Genomic DNA, 14,066 nt, shown 5'->3' on the forward strand with positions numbered 1-14,066 from the left:
CGGGTCTAGGTTAGGTTTCTTTAGGAGCGGTGAGATTGAGGCCATTTTGAGATCATCTGGGAAGGTTCCTTGGGCTAGAGAGCAGTTGATGATATTTTTCAATGAGGTGGCTATTGTGTCTGGAACAGATAGAAGTAGTTTGGAGGGGATGTGGTCTGCAGGATGAGACGAAGGTTTCATTCTTCTCAGGATGGTTTGTATTTCCGTGGAAGAGACGGGTTCAAAGGTGTTTAAGCTGACGTTTTTGTGGGCAGGTTGTTGATATGTCTGGAGGTTGGCTGTATTGGAAGGCAGTTGTGTTAGGAGATTGGTGATTTTATCTTGGAAAAACTGAGCGAGTTCTTCCGCTTTGGGTTGTGCCATGTTGCCGGGGATTTCTCGCGGAATGGTTTGAGTGAGGCTGGAGACATAAGCGAAGAGGGCTTTGGCGTCAAAGACCATGTTGTGAATCTTAGAAGCATAATAGTCTTTTTTTGATTTTGAAGTGAGGGATTTGTACTGGTATAGTGTGGATTTGTAAGAAAAGATGGTGATGTCATAAGGGGTTTTGCGCCAAGTCGCTTCTTTTTTTCTTAAACTTTGTTTTAGTTTCCTGAGTTCATTAGTGAACCAAGGTTGTCTGTTGGATGCATTGGTGTGAGATTTTTTTGTAGTTGAAGGACAGAGCTTGTTGGCTATGTTTTCTGTTATGTTGTTCCAGGAGCGAATGGCAGTGTTCGGGTCGGTGAGGTCTAATAGGGGGAGCTGTGAGACCAATTGGTTGTTAAGGTCTTCTGGTGAGCATCGCCTCTTGTAGTGGAATGAAGGAGAGGGGATGTAGGGAGTGTTGGATTTTTTCAGCGTGAATGAAGTAGAGATGAGAGTGTGGTCTGACCATGGAACCTTTTTGTTCTTCAGATTGGATGTAGTCGTAATGCCCTTGTTGACGAAAATCAAGTCCAGAGTGTGACCCGCTTTGTGTGTGGGTTCGTTGACTAGTTGTTGGAATCCCATAGCAGACAGGGCTGTGATGACTGTTACGCAGCTGTTAGATGGTGAGGGATTGTCTATGTGCAGATTGAAATCTCCTAAAATGATTGCTGGAGTATCCAGGTTGATGAGCATGGTGATGATTTCAAGGATGGGGGAGACATTGGATTCTAGGAGTCCCGGGGGGGCGTAGACAAGAAGGATTTGAAGATGTTGTGAGGTGAAGAAGCCGACTTCCAGTTTAGAGTTAGAGCTGAAAGGATGTTGGGAGAAGTTGAGGCTTTTTTTGGTAGCCAGAAGGATACCACCTCCTCTTTTTTTCAGTCTCGGGAGTGAAAAGAAATCATAGGTTTGTGTAGGTAGTTGGTTTATTAAAGCTGTATCTGAGGGCTTAAGCCATATTTCGGTAACTGCACAGAAATCTGGCTTGGCGTCGGTGAGATAATCATTGAAAATTAGGGATTTCTTCGTTAGAGATTGTGCATTGAAAAGAGAGAGTGAGAAGAGGGAGAGGCCTAGAAGCTGGGTGATTGGTGTAATCAAGATAGGGGTGAGGGTTTTTAAGTTATTGTGAAGGGCTCGTCTGGTAGATGTTCTTTTAGGTAGGAGGCGGTGTTGTAGAGTTGGTATTGGAAGAGCAAGAGACATTGTGGATGGTTAGCTGGCTGGCGCAGAGTGTAGGCGGATGGCAGATGGGAGGATAGGCTGGGATTAGGAGATAAATAATTGGTTGGTTAGTGCTCTGGAAGAACGCTGGAAGGTTGCTTGCTGAAAGGGTGCAGACTGGTTGCTTGCTGAGTGCTTGCTGAGAGGGCGCAGACCGGATGCTTGCTGAGTGCTTGCTGAGAGGGTGCAGACTGGTTGCTTGCTGAGTGCTTGCTGAGAGGGTGCAGACTGGTTGCTTGCTGAAAGGGCCAGACTGGTTGCTTGTTGAAAGGGCGCAGACCTTTCAACAAGGTCTACAGACCTTGTTGAAAGGTCTGTAGACCTTTACCCTACAGACCACTATACGACCCTTCAGCAGTTCTTTGCCAGCACTCTGGATCTGTCCTCCTCATCCTGGAAGTCATCGAGGTCTGGGCTGAGGAAGTCCCTCTTCCGCCTAATGAAGTACTACCCTTTGCTATCTCGGTCCCGTTAGCCTCATCAGACAGTCAGTGCCTCAGTCAACTCCAGGAATGGTGTTTTGACAGGATTGTAGGGAACAAAGCCCAATCACCTATACCCAGGGAATTGGATCTACTGATTAGGAGAAGGTTACAGTTCTTTGCAAACCAGTTTCCTAGTGTAACCTCGGACCAGTGGGTTTTATCCATTGTCCACCAAAGATACCGATTGAACTTATTGGATGTCCTGCCAAACTGCCCCCAAGCGCATTCTGGGGCCCGGTAGTGCATCAGGAGGTACTAGTAGCAGGGCTCTCCTCCCTCTTAACAGCCAGAGTGGTCGAGCCTGTTCCTCCAGGGCAAAGAGGAGAGGGACTTTACTTGAGGTATTTCCTGATTCCAAAGAATAAGGATGCCCTTTCTGGCACACACACACACACACACACACATACACACACACCCCGTTACCAACAAAACTAGTTGTTATTGTGCCTGTTGGTACCTATTGTGGTGTTTTGTTGGTCCCCTTTTATATCGGGGGACAGCCTGTAGCTAGAGATTCACCCATGTTTGAGGACTGCCATCGTGCTTGTCTTCGGAGAAAGCGGAATTGCTTACCTATAACAGGTGTTCTCTGAGGATAGCAGGATGTCAGTCTTCACGAAATCCACCTGCCACCCTACAGAGTTGGGTTTCCACTATGTGGGTTTCTTCTCCTTAATTTATATTATTTTATCCTTGGATTCTATATTATAAAACTGAAGGGGATCCCGCAAGATGCGTGGTATAATGCACACTGAGCATGCTCAGTGAGGCTCAGTCAAAGTTCTAGAAACTTTGACATAGGTTTTCTGTGCTGGGCTCCATCCAATGATGTCACCCATGTGTGAGGATTGACATCTTGCAGTCCTCAGAACACCTGTTACGGGTAAGTAACTGTTGCGTCCGTTGGTCGCAGATGGCTGCGACCGCTCTGCCTTACCTCTTTTTCTCCCCTTTCTCTTTCTTTGGGCAAGATGGCTGTCTCCGGTGCCGAGTGCCGAGGGCCTCGGCGTTTCCAGGCCAGCATTGGTGTCCCCATCCACCATGCTCATGCCTGTGGCCTCCTAGGGTGCGAGCGCACACATCTCAGACGCTCAAATACATGTCATGGTGGGAACCTCGGGGGCGGCCCCACCGCATGACATCAGTACCTCCGGGTATATCTAGCCTCCGCTTCCGCTACCAAATTGAGCTAGCAAAGACTTTGCTTCGTTACTCTGCCTGCTCTAAGCTGCACGCTTAGATGCCACTTTCACGCTAAGGGCCTCGCTCCAGCAGAAGCTCTAGACACCCACTCCTCGGGGGTCTCTCTCGCTTCCAACTCCCTTCGGGATCCTCACTAACCAAGACAACCGCTCCTCGGGGGTCTTTCCTCTCTATTCATTTCCAGGATATTGGACCACTGGGTACTTGCTCCTTGAGGGCCTATCTACTTCATATCCTGCACCACAGACCTTCGGTCTCACCATTCTACCAACAGGAAGATGCCTTCACTCTGTGAGTACCTCTACGAACCGGCGCTCCATCTCCACCCACCAGCCGCGGCATTACCCGCACGGCGGGCTCCTGCCTATCGTGAACATCTGGGTGAGACTATACTTCTGAGCCTGTTGAGCGTATTGGCACCTCGTGGATCAGTGCCTTACCTTCCTGCTTCACCATCTATTTACAGCAGTACAATAAAGACTCTATTCATACTGTGTCTGCTATCTGTGTCAGCCAATCACAGTGGTTCCCCACAGGGCTCCTCCCCGTGTGCGGAGTCATCTTCATTGCAACCAAGGGTCCACAAGGCCTCAAACACAACAGTAACTCTGCTTTACCTGAAAGAGGTTCCACTTTACAGACCCTTGAATCTGAAAGACAGCAAAGTGAAAAACAAAGTATCAGTTCTTAGGTTGAAGCTAATAAAAAATACAGTTAAGAAAGTACATTTATCTGATAAAGAGACTCTGTATATGCAAATTTATCTCATGCATATTCATTGTGGATATCCTGTGGGATCCCCAGGACAGGTTTGGGAAGCCCTGAGATAAGTGTTCATTATTTCATGATTGAACAATATTATAAAAATTAAATTGTTAAAAGTTGTTTTACTATTTAAAAAAGTATTTATCTAATTTATCCCTGACCCCCTTGTTAACTGAAGAAGCCTGAAACTAAGTGAGAAATTCAGATCATATATTACCAGGCATTTAAACTAAAGAATGGGGATGGCAGGAGCTGGCCAATGAAATTGACATGTTAGCCCCAAGCAATACAGGAAGTGGGAGGAGAAAATGAAATCAATTAGCTCAAAAAAGCAGAAAAGATGTTTGGGAAGTGCAACAGATCAAGGGAGAGCATTTGGAAAGCTATGACTGCAAATGCTTGTAGTTTGGGCAATAAAATCCCAGACCTGCAGGCTCTAATGGTGGAGGCGGACTTGGATATTGTTGCTGTTACAGAGATATGGTTCACAGATTCTCAGGATTGGGATATGGCCATATTGGGCTATAACTTGTTAAGGAAGGACAGAGAGGACAGAAAAGGGGGAGGAGTAGCTCTTTATGTCAAAAACAATATCCAAGCAACCTGGTTGACTGACAGGAGTCAGCATGTAATGATAAATGGAACCTACTCTGAAGATAGAATGGTGTTAAGTGGAGTGCCACAGAGGTCAGTTTTGGGACCGATTCTGTTCAATATCTTTGTGAGCAACCTGGTGGAAGGGATAGAAGGTAAGGTTTGTCTATTTGCAGATGATACTAAGATCTGTAACAGAATGGACACAACTGAAGAAGTAGAGAGAATAAAAACTGATTTAAGAAAAGAAGTGTGGATGGGGGAGGGGTGGAGTCAAGATGGCGGCAGGTCTGTAGCGGCAGTGAGGAGTTGGCTGTTTCTTTTCCTCGTTTTTCAGAATCCTTCGTGAGAATGCCTCCCAAAAGGAAAGGCGAAGTTAGGGTATATCCCTCGATCCCTCGATGCCTTTAGCATTGCCCGGCCAGAAAACGATCCCCGAACTGACCACAATTTATCTTGTTGGGGGAGCGAGCCCACTGACGGAAAACCGGAGGGAGCGGTGAATCTGTCTGGGGAGACATCTTTAAGCCCCCCAGATCTGAGAATTCCAGCTGCGCCAGGACCGTTTCAACTTCCTGTGCTGACGCCGAGCGATGCGATACCGGAGAGTATCGCGAGCAACGCCGAGGGAGCAGCCTTCGAGTCGGAAGGTCCCGGATCAACAATGGCGCTTGGCGAGTCGGGCCAAGCAGGAGCGGTAGTGAGAGCGGAGACGGACTCGAGGAGAGGAGTGATGCTTGTCCCAGCTGGGGAAGCGGTGAGAGGAGTGCCGTATGAAGAACATCCCGAGCTACAGACGCTCCTGGAAATGGATGACATCGCCAAACCGGCTACGGTAACTCTAGATTCCCTGTGGGAATTACACGCTTCATATCGCCCTATGTTTAAGGGCTATTCACAACAACTATCTCTATTATCCGGGAAAATGGATAGAATATCACTAGAACAGGATAATCGTTTTCAAGAATATACAGACAAGATTGGTGTCGTAAAAGAATCAGTAAAGGCAACGCAGAATGTTTGTGCAAAGTTAATCTAGGACAAACAAACTGTGACTGGAAAGCTGGAAATTATGGAGAATAAAATGAGAAGACTGAACCTGAGGGTTTTAATTCCCAAGAGTTATTGGAGAACTACCTCGTGTAACTTTTAAAAAGTACTTAACAGAAGTTTTGAAAATACCAACTGAGAGTATACCATCCTTTAATAAAGTGTATTTTTTTGCCATTTAAGAGGGGGGGAAGCTAATCAGCCACAGCTAGATATTGGGAACTTAACAGAGTTCCTAGAGTCCTCACTTGAAATAGTAGAAAGATCTACTTTACTTGTTTCTTTAATAATCGAGAGTGATGTAAGTCTGCTTATGAGATATTATTTTCAACATTTGGGTGAAAATTTTCTGGGACAGCCTGTCCAAATATTCCCGGATATGGCTAAGATAACACAGGAGAGGAGAAAAGCTTTATTGCTGATGAGACAGGAATGTAATACTATTGGGGCCAAGTTTCTTTTAAGATACCCATGTAAATGCGTGGTAACGTATAATAAAGATGTTTTGGTTTTTTTTTTTTTGCCCCAGAGCAATTAAGAATGTTTCTGGATACTAGAAAAAGGAGCTTATTAACATCTTCCCCTAGAGATAGCCCTTTGAACTCAGACAATGGTAATGAGGGATAAATAATCATTAAGCCTGTGAAGCCAATTACTGATATGGTTTTCTTATTGTGTACTTTTCTCCCTTTAAATCTAAATATCCACCCCTTCATACACAGATTGTGGTTAAATTTTATTTAAATTTCAAATTTCCTTTTGAAAGTAAGATGTAATATTGGCAAGATTGCTGAGTTTCTGTGCAAAGTTTTTGTCTGCTTTGTATTTGTTTAAAATTAATAAAGAGAAAATTAAAAAAAAAAAAAAAAGAAAAGAAGTGTGGTCGAACATTTGGCAGCGGGATTCAATGCCAAGAAATGCAGAGTCATGCATCTGGGATGTGGCAATCAAAAAGAGCTTTATGTGATGGGCGGTGAAAGACTAATACGCACGGACTGGGAGAAGGACCTTGGTGTGATAGTGTCTGATGATCTGAAGATGGTGAAGGAATGTGATAAGGTGATAGCTAAAGCCAGAAGAATGCTGGGCTGCACAGAGAGAGGAATAACTAATAAGAAAAAAGAGGTGATAATGCCCTTCTACAGGTCCTTGGTGAGGCCTCACCTGGAGTACTACGTTCAATACTGGTGCCGGTATATCAAAAAGGATAAAGTTAGGATAGAGGAGGTCCAAAGAAAAGCGACCACAATGGTGAGGGGTCAGCATTGGAAGACTTATGAGGAAAGGCTGAAGGATCTGAATATGTACACCCTGGAAGAGAGGAAGTGCAGCTTAGATATGATACAGACCTTCAGATATCTGAAAGGTTTTAAAGAATCACAATCGTCAAACCTTTTCTGTTGGAAAGAAATCAGTAGAACTAGGGATCATGACATGAAACTCCAGAGAGGACAACTCAGAACCAATGTCAGGAAATATTTCTTCATGGAGAGGGTGGTGAATGCCTGGAATGCCCTTCTGGAAGAGGTGGTGAAGACGAAAACAGTCAAGGAATTCAAAGGGGCATGGGGTAAACACTGGATCCCTAAAGACTAGAAGTTGGAAATAAAGAAGAGTGCATTGGGGTAACTGGGAGTAACTTACTGGTGTGGCTGTTGCTGCCCTTAACAATTAAGCTTTGATACTGTTAATACAACTCCATCATTGCTCTCTGCTTCATGGCAGTGACAAAAGGGGAATTGGATTCAGATAGCAACCAATGAAGACCCCAACTTTTATGGTTTGGGGAACAAATAACTAAGCCTGATACTTGTGATGCAACTCCAACATTGCTCTTTGCTTTCATGGCAACGGTTAAGGGAAATTGGATTCAAACAGTATCTGAGGGCCCTGACGTTTACTGTCTGGTAAACTGATAAGCATGGGGGTAACCTGCACAGTGCAGCAGCTAGTGGCATAAGCTTGCTGGGCAGAATAGGTGGACCATTTGGTGCTTTTCTGCCATCATTTCTATATTTCTGTTAGAAAGTAACTGCAATAGTTATTACATCTTTTGATAAGGGGGAAGGGCATTGTGCCAAGACAACTGTATAACATCACAGAACCCTACTATATAACCAAAGCTACAACTGCACTTACTCATCTTAGGACACAACAGCAGGGAGGGTTCTCAGCACAGTGGTTATGGTCCACATACCTTTGAATTCTAAAGCAGTGGAGGTCTAATTTAATACCCAGACTTAAATACATTTTACATTTAAGTAGTGAGAGGTTGTTTTTTTTAATGTTTAAACAAACAACTTATTAAATAAACCTGAATTACAAAGAAGTCCATTTCTAGGTAACAAAATTAGACATATGCACATTGTCCTTTCTGCTTACAAGAAATTTGCCCTCTGCTTCCCCATAGTTGAAAACGCATTTTTTAAGCTCTGTGCCACAACAGCATTTACATTATTTTTTTTGCTTTTATATACCATGGTTGCTTGTTGTAAAATATAATCAATGCAGTATACAATTTTTTTAACATTTCCTAATTTTTCCTTTTTTTTTTTTTCCGTGGTGCTTTTCTACATCCTGAACATTTTGGGGCTGATGTAGTAGCATGCTCTTCTTCGTGCACTTTTTTATTTTTAGTGTAGAAAAGCATGTGTTAAGCCCCGTTGCCTATAACTGCATTAAAATAACACAGTTGCATACAAATGTCCTTTCGTTGTGGGCAGCAACATTTTTGGTTGGGGGGGGGGGCATGCAAACGAACCAAGCTGGGCCTCCCCGGCTCCTTCCTTCCGCCCTTCCAGTTCCCGCTACCGATTTCTTACGTTACGTTTGTAATGGTAATGTCACGCGGTCTTGCACACGTTTTTCACATAAATCATATGGAGCATAATTATTCATTCCCTTGGGATATTCCCAAACCAACCAGTGAAAAGCTTGCTGCCAGAAAACCAGGCATAAGGTATATTTATTTATTTATTTATTTTTAGTTTTTATATACCGAAGTTCTTGTAAGATATACAAATCAATCCGGTTTACATGTAACAGAAAAACGCCAAAGGCATAAGTGGACACCCAAGGGCTTTACAAGGAACAGTTAAATATTTTAAAACAAAAGAACTCCATAAAACGATTAAGTAGTAAATATCTCAGGGATTATACATACAAGCCAAAGAGCTTTAAATAGAGCATATTACAATGATAAGAACAGTTGAAACAACTTAAGTAGTAAATCTCTCAGGGTTAAACATACATGTCAAAGAGCTTTAAATAGAGCAAATTACAATGAAAAGAACAATTGAAACAAATTATACAGAAAACGCAGCGGTTGTACGAGTACAATTGAACGATGTAGTGGGGGGGGGGAAGCACAAGATAGGAGAGTAGATATGAAATAAAATAATGGAAGGCGATATTGAGAGTAACTGAATTGAGTAAGTTTAGTAATGAGGGCTACTGATGGGAAGTACAACTTACTGCTAGACTGGGAATTCAAAATTAAAGGGAGGGAAACTGAAGGTGGCGTACAAAAGTATGGGGGGAGATCCAATTGGAATTTGCTTATGTGTCTGTGAATGCTTGGCTGAAGAGCCAGGTTTTTAACTTTTTTTTAAACACCGGATGGCTGGGTTCAAGTCTTAGGTCTGGGGGGAGTGCGTTCCATTGGTGGGGTCCTGCGGCAGATAGAGCACGTTTCCTTAGTGAAGTTTTTGCAGGTGAGGCATACAGTGTGCCTTTGTAAGCGTTTCTGATGGGTCTTGAAGATGTGTGTGGTCGTAGTTGTGTCTTTAGGTTGATGGGAGAGATGTTGTGGATTGCTTTATAAATGATAGTAAGGACTTTGAATAGAATCCTGAACTTGATAGGTAGCCAGTGTAGGTTGCGGAGAATGGGGGTGATATGTTCCCTTTTGTTGGAGTTTGTAAGGATTCTAGCAGCGGCGTTCTGGACCATCTGTAAGGGTTTTATTGTATTGGTAGGGAGTCCGAGTAAGAGAGAGTTGCAATAGTCAATCTTAGTTAGGATAATGGATTGTAGTACTAGACGGAAATCATTGAAGTGAAGGAGAGGCTTTAACTTTGAGGGCTTGCAGTTTGTAAAAGCAGTCCTTTGTGGTGGTGTTTATGAATTTTTTTAGGTTTAGTTGGTTGTCCAGCCATGCTCCTAGGTTCCTGACGTCTGGTGAGAGGTTAATATTAGAGCTTGTGGTTTGCGCAATTCTTGCTAGGTTGGTTAGGGAATTGTGGGAGATAATGAGCATCTCGGTTTTATTGGTGTTCAGCACTAAATTGAGGCTGGAGAGTAGTTGTTTAATCGGTTGGAGGCAGTCGTTCCAGTGGGTTATAGTTTTTTGCAGGGACTCTGTGATCAGTATGAGAATCTGTATGTCATCCGCATAAAGATAATGAGTGAGTTTGAGGTTTGAGAGAAGTTGGCAGAGTGGGATGAGGTAGATGTTGAACAGCGTGGGTGATAGGGAGGAGCCTTGAGGGACTCCCTGGTCTGACAGGACCAGGTGAGATTCTTTATTATTTATCCTAACTTTGTAGAACCTGTTGCACAGGAAGGACTTGAACCAGCTGAGTGCAGAACCTTTAATGCCTATGTTTGCTAGTTGGTCTATGAGTGTTGTATGATTTACCTTGTCGAAAGCTGCGGATAAATCTAAAAGCACCAACAGGTAAGGTTGTTTTTTCTCCAGGTTTAAGAGGATGGTGTCCGTGAGTGAGAGGAGAAGGGATTCGGTATTTAAACATTTGCGAAAGCCGTATTGAGCTGGGGAGAGTATGTTGTGATCTTCGAGGTATTCTGAAAGTTGCTTGTTGACCGTTTTTTCCATCAGTTTGGCTATCATAGGTAAGTTTGCGATGGGCCGGAAGTTAGCTGGGTCCTTTGGAGAGGCGTTTGGTTTTTTTAGCAAGGGTTTGAGAATTGCTAACTTTAACTGGTTTGGTACTATGCCTTGAGATAGAGAGGTATTAATGATTTCGGCGAGTGGTTTTGCGATGGTGTTCGGGATGGCGATAAGCAGGTTTGTGGGTAGTGGATCTGAAGGGTGGGAGGACGGTTTGAGTTTCTTGAAGGTGTTTTCTATCTCGAGTGCGGAGGTGGGTTCGAAGGACTCTAGACTGAAGTTTTGTTGAGGCTGGGTGGTGAAGTGGGGTGATGGTGTGGGGCTGTGGGTTGAAAGAGGACATTTAAGGTTAGAGATTTTAGACTTGAAGTATTTGGCGAGTTCATTGGCTTTGTTGCGTGCTTGGTGGTCCGGGATGCAAGGAGGTAATGGTTTGGTAAGTGATGAGACGTATGAGAAAAGTGCTTTTGAGTCGAAGACAAAATTGTGGATTTTTTTTGCGTAAAAATCTTTCTTGGTTTTGTGGATGGCGTTCCTGTAGGTGTTGAGAAGTGATTTATAGGTGGCACGTGCTGAGGTGGATGGATTTTTCCTCCAGCATTGTTCTTTATTTCTTAGTTTTTGTTTTAGGGATTTGAGTTCCGGGGTAAACCAAGGTTTTCTGTTATCAAGGGCAGGTTGTATTACTTTGGTGGTCGTTGGGCAGATTTGATCCGCAATTTTATTAGTGAGATTGATCCAAGAGGTAGTGGCAGTGGTTGCGTCCGTGAGGTCCAGAAGGTTTAGTTCTTTGGAGATCTGTTCGCTGAGTAAGTCCAGTGGGCAAGGTTTCCTGAAATGTATGGTGGATTTAGTGGGGGCTAGAGGAGGGAGGTTATTTTTTACCTTGAGGGTAGTGTGGATGACCCTGTGGTCTGACCAGGGGCCTTGAGAGCAGTTGGGGTTGGAGAAGATGGAAAAGCTGTCATTGATGAAGATGAGGTCCAATGTATGACCTGCCTTATGAGTGGGGCTGTTGACAATTTGTGAGAAACCCAGATGGCTGAGTGATGAAAGGAATGTTTCGCAATTGCTAGATTGTGGATAAGTGTCAACGTGCAAGTTGAAGTCGCCCAGGATTATTGCTGGTTTGTCTAGGTTGATGTGTTTGGCTATAAGCTCTATCAGAGGAGAGGGGTCTAATTCTAGAGTTCCTGGAGGGGCGTAAATGAGGCAAATTTGTAGTTGTTCAGCTTTGAAGAGGGAGAATTCGAGTTTGTTGGTGAAGTTTGTCTGTTGTAAGGATAGACCGAGTCCTTTTTTTGCAGCAATGAGGAGCCCTCCTCCTTTTTTTTTGGGTCTGGGGACTGAGATGAGGTCATAGGCATGTGTAGGAAGTTGGTTCGTTAGTAGAATATCGGTAGGTTTTAACCAGGTTTCTGTGATGGCACAGATATCTGGGTTAACTTCTATAAGATAATCATTGAGGATGTGCATTTTTCTGGAAAGCAACTGAGCGTTGAATAGAGTTAGTGTAAATAGTGAGAGACCCAGGAATTGTGTAACAGGAGATATCATGATAGGGATTAGTCTTTGTTGTCGAGTGACTTGATGAGATGCAGGTTTTGTGTATGTTCTTGATTTAACCTTGATTGTGGGAATGGTGTAAAGGTGTATCTTTGTGATTATGTCCAGGGGAAATATAGTGCGAGGGCGTGGAGAAGCTGCTGTGATGAGGACACAGGGGGGATAATTTGATGTAGCGTGAGATAGACCAAGATCTAAGGATTTTTAGGAATGGCTGGGTGGTCCTGTCTCTGTCTCAAAGCTCCCTCTGGGGGCCTTCCCCGTGAGTCTCCCTCACGATGAGACTTTCAGGTGGGAGAGGACCAGTATGAGTTTAGAAGAGGTTTTGAGAGATCCTGTTGTGTCCTGGAGTGAGAGATCCTGTTGTGTCCTGGAGTGAGTTTAGAGAGTTCCTGAAGCGTGGTGAAATACGAGTGATGCAGGCATGCGGAGTGCTAGCGTAAGTATGATTCAGTCAGGAGGAGTGTAGAAGTAAGCTTGATGAGTTTGGGTGAATTGCTAGTGAGGGCTTGAAGGATGTTTGAGAGAGTGGGTGGCTGAATGAAGGTTTGTGTTGTGGTTAGAGTGATAGAGGCGTTGATTGAAGAGGTCGCCTGTGAGAGGGAGAGGCGCTGGTCCTGGGGCTCTCCAAGGGGCGCGCTAAGGGGCAGGCCCCTTATGTCGCGCTCCTTCGGGCGCCCGACGCCTGGAGGAGGAGCAGGAATTAAATCCCCCAGCAGACGCGGTGAGTTGTGTCACCGGTGCATCCCTTCCCCGATTGGAGGAGAATGAGAAGGGGAGAGGGTTAGCCGCCGGAGGGGAGAGAAGCGGCGTCCGGCCTCGTGGTCGGCGAAAGGGCTTCCCGGGGGGAAGGGCGAGTTTTTGGTGGCCTGACCCCGGTGGGCTGTAGCGCCGGTCGCGCAGGCCCAACTACCAGCTCCCTCTACTTGCTTGTAAAGACGTCCGTCGGGTCCGGAGGACTGAACGAAAAGGGCGCCTGGAGGAGGAGCAGGAATTAAATCCCCCGGCAGACGCGGTGAGTTGTGTCACCGGTGTGTCCCTTCCCCGATTGGAGGAGAATGAGAGGGGGCGTGGGTTAGCCGCCGGAGGGGAGAGAAGTGGCGTCCGGCCTCGTGGTCGGCGAAAGGGCTTCCCGGGGGGAAGGGCGAGTTTTTGGTGGCCTTACCCCAAAAACTCGCCTAAATAACTATAGAAGAAAACCACAAGAACAGCGTTGCTAATAAAAGTCTCAGTCCCAAGCAAATTATTCTGTGCTACATCCAGAGAAACAGAAAATTCTCAAGTACCAAGAGATGCAATCAGAGACCAGGAAAATGGTAAATAAAGATACAGAAATAGTTTCAGTTGTTTGGACAGCTCTGGCCTGATCAAAAAGAACTTCCAGCTCAGCTCAATATGTTAAGAATATAAGGGGACCGATGTAATAAGGGGCATTAACATTAGCGCAGGTTTTTACTCCTGTTTTAGCATGCATTTAACATGCATTTTTCTGGAGTAAGGTAATTCTGGTATGTAACAGGGATTTTAACTCCTAAAAATATGTGCACTAAATCAGGAGTAAAAGCCAGCGCTAGGATTAGCGCGGGCACATGCAAATCCCATGTAGAAGAAGGCATTAGCTATTCCCCAGCAATGCAGGGTGGCGCATTAAATAATAAACAGCTTTAAAGCATATTTTCCTAATGCTGGAAGTTTAACTCCTGGATCAGAACAGGTGTAAAAAACGTAACTCACATTTCTGGTGGCAATGTTATAACTATTGCTATGCCCAGTGTGGTAGTATCTAGCTGCTTCTACCACACTGGGCACAGCAATAGAATAACTTTGGCCACCAGAAATGTGAGTTTGCTCAAACCTGGACCCAGGAGTTTAATTTCCAATGTAAGCAGTGGCATGGGAAGGGGGGGCGATGCCCC

At 44.7% G+C, this 14,066-nt stretch overlaps 1 protein-coding gene across 1 annotated transcript in view; it reads left to right on the plus strand.

Annotated features, from left to right (window-relative positions):
* The window catches only part of GCNT2 (glucosaminyl (N-acetyl) transferase 2 (I blood group)), a 201,265-nt gene that overhangs the window by 158,498 nt on the left and 28,701 nt on the right, over positions 1-14,066 (plus strand). The window lies entirely within an intron of this gene.

Source organism: Rhinatrema bivittatum, chromosome 2, assembly GCF_901001135.1.
Source record: "Rhinatrema bivittatum chromosome 2, aRhiBiv1.1, whole genome shotgun sequence".
Lineage (NCBI taxonomy): Eukaryota > Metazoa > Chordata > Amphibia > Gymnophiona > Rhinatrematidae > Rhinatrema > Rhinatrema bivittatum.